Below are 3,174 nucleotides of genomic sequence, written 5' to 3'. Positions count from 1 at the left end.
TGACATTTTATTGCCTCGTGAGGCACGCGTCGGCTAGACGTGGCTCTGGGATTAAAAAGACCGACCTCGTTTTTGTGTACGCCGCTAGTGTACCTGCACTGCTTTCTTTGGGGCATGACAGTATTTTAATCTAAGCTTCCAGTTCTTCGAACGATGCTCAGCCCATATCCCACTGTACTGCCTCATTTGTGGTTTTGCAGTGGGCACCTAGTGCTAATCTTCCAACAGATCTCTGATTTACTTCTAATATCGACTGAACTGTCCGAAGGCACAAAACCACATTCCCGCAAGCGAGCCCTGGCACTATTATCCCTTTCCTTTCAATACTTCTCAATACTTCATATTTGTTGTACCCCCAAAATTCACTATGTTTAATTATCCCGGCATCTCTTTGCCTTTTACCCTAACAGACTGTTCGTGATTTTCCGCTTATACCTGTCCTTCGTTTACCCATACCCCAAGGTATTTGTCTTCGGCCACTCGGGGTATTTCATGACCTTGTATTGTTAGCACCTGATCATTTTCATGACTGAACATTGTCACATGACCTAAATGTCCAAGAGATTTTAAAGCTGGTTCTGGACAGAGAACATCTTCGAATATGACTGCCCGCTTGCTAATATTAACGGAAACCGTGTCGACATAAGCATTCTGATGAAATATCTTTTTTATAGGTCTGATCAAAGCGGCACTATTTTCACGGCAAGTTACATCAGTGACACTTAAAAGTGAGGTGGCAGTTGTGGTATTGTTTATTTTATAAAAATGAGACGCGTTTTCTATAAACATTTTAGACTAAAGATGAAAGCAGTTTTCAGCACAAGAAAGAGAAAAAAGAAGTCTCACCTTCTTCGCTACTAGCCGTAGAGCTGTAGGACTCCTCTGCGTGAAAGTTAGACCACGTGTCACAAACGGCTCGCAACTGGCTTTTGTCACCGCTGGCTTACCTGGAACCTCTTCTGGAGCGGTCACTGCGGCCATCCTGACTGAATTAAGATGGAAATTAAGTGGAACCACGTGAGAACTTTTTGCCCTACTATTCCAGCCACACATAGCAGCAGGATACTCACGTGCAAAGCGCACTCATACTAAGCTTTGGCGTCCCCGATTATCTTGAGCATGCAGACGAGACTTAAAAAATAAATGTTCCCTTGAAGTGGGGCCGTCAGTTGCAACGGAACAACTAAGGATATTTTACAAGCGTATCCTGCAACCTGCAGAGCCTTCTGCGCAGGAATCACTGGTAGGCTGTGGCCTCTCTCTACCGATGCTTCTATGCTTCTTAGTAGTGATTGTCCATTGCTCTTTGGCTCTGCAAGCCATTTGTTGTACACTCTTCAGTACGAAATCAGCTCAGTGCCAGAGAGAATGCAGACAGGCGAGCAGAAGCAAACACAGTACAATCATGGCCAAAGAGAGCTGGAGCTGAGCCCTAACTGAGTCCTAGCATTCTCTAGTTCGCTGTGGAGCGAGTGCAAAGTGTCGCGCATATGTGCCCCCCCCCCCCCCCCCAACCCCGCCCTCCAAGTTCTGTTCACGCGCACAACACCCGCCGCGGTTTCTCCGTGGCTTTGGCGTTCGGCTGCTGACGCCAGAGTCGTAGGGTAGATCCCGGTCGCGGAGGCCGTATTCCCAAACATGCGAAACAAGAAGAAATCGGCAGACATACATAACACTGCTAACCCGTGCGAATGCGAAGCATTACTGCCGGAGGGTTTCCGGTGGCGCGATGTATGGCACCACCCACATGCAGACGCGCGCGTATTACACCACCCGCAACCCTGTACGACGACCGGTTGCATCACAGTTTGGATACGAAAGTCTGGGAAGGCATACCATTGAAGGTTCTTATGTCTTTGGTTCGAATCCTTGTCGTTAGCTTGCCTCCAGCTTGACTAGCACACGTAAGCCATATGCGACGAGAAATCGTGTGACACCACCCTGAACGCTTTACGAAAAAATGGTTGCATCACAGCTGTACGCATGTCGGCAAATCTGGCGTCACATGGAGTTAGGCCAGTGGCGAATATATAGATACGAACGACATGGGTACGACTGTCGGATGTGGCGGTGCTCGGATTGCTGTGTGCGTCACACGCCTGCTTGATGACGCCATCCTCTTTTTTCTTGCCTTCGCTGGGATTTTCTGTACCATCTTCAAATACACATGCAAAGGCACGCTGCCGGCTTTTCTCGTAGCATTTGGCACTAGTAATGCTTTCGCATTAAAATGTGAGTGTACTGTGTGATGCGAGCGCACGTTCAAGAACCCCAGCTGGTCGAAATTATTCAAGAGCCTCCAGTACGGCGTACCTCTTAGCGCATGTGTCACATGAGGTCTTTAAAACTCGTAGATTAGAATTAACAATTCGCGGGCACTACTGGCGGCATTCGCGACGGCGCCTAACAATGCTGTGTGGCCGGCAGCTGCTAAAGGGATAAGATACTCCTGTCATTGGGCGCATCACTGCGCTCGCTCGATTTTTTTTGTGAAACTCTTGGAATCATTGAAGCGTAAAATACAATGTGCGCAGCACTGCTTAGTCACCGTTAGCGCTCTACACAGTCGACTAAAGATGGTCAAGCGCAGTGCAGGCTTGGAACGATTACTTCCCTGGGCATAAATGAGGCTCAAATCAGAAGATACCCTGCAGATTGCGGCGCATGTTAACAATCGCTAGTAGTTTAAATTTACCCAGGCCCATTCAACTCCTTCGTGAGGTGTAACTTGAATGCAGCCGGACAGGAAGGTGCCCAAATATGTGCGGCAATGGTGCTTACAATACAATAGGCCACAGGAGACTCACGAACCTCTTAGAATCCCCTTTCTTTGCACTGAAGGTGGAACTGAAGCTTGGTCCATTCTTCTTCTTCTTCTTCTTCTCCTCAAGTAATTGCGCCGTCCTCTTCTCCTTCTTCACGAATGTATATCACTTTTGCGGACATGAGGAATATGACCTTTGCAGTAGGAGGCGCTTCAGAAAAATTTGGTTAGTCTCGTCGTTGGGACATACCCAACATCACCTTCAACATCACTAACAATCCTGGACAAAAGCACCTTTGAGAAGGACACCGTTTATGAGCACACTTTTTTCATATCATATAAGATTTTGCTATAAGAATCAATATAATCAACAATGGCTCTTTCACGTGCCATTGTTCTTTGGAATGATC

At 47.3% G+C, this 3,174-nt stretch overlaps 1 long non-coding RNA gene across 1 annotated transcript; it reads right to left on the bottom strand.

The window, feature by feature from the left end:
• Positions 1-846: 846 nt before the first annotated feature.
• On the bottom strand, positions 847-2,864 carry LOC144130109 (uncharacterized). The gene is made up of 3 exons (XR_013313969.1): positions 2,812-2,864; positions 948-986; positions 847-882 (listed from the first exon to the last, which is right to left on the bottom strand). It is a non-coding gene; the product is annotated as an uncharacterized LOC144130109 (long non-coding RNA).
• Positions 2,865-3,174: the final 310 nt, after the last annotated feature.

This window comes from Amblyomma americanum, chromosome 4, assembly GCF_052857255.1.
Source record: "Amblyomma americanum isolate KBUSLIRL-KWMA chromosome 4, ASM5285725v1, whole genome shotgun sequence".
NCBI lineage: Eukaryota > Metazoa > Arthropoda > Arachnida > Ixodida > Ixodidae > Amblyomma > Amblyomma americanum.
The sequence above is the reverse complement of the archived record's forward strand: the minus strand, read 5'-3'. Positions and strand labels throughout refer to the sequence as shown.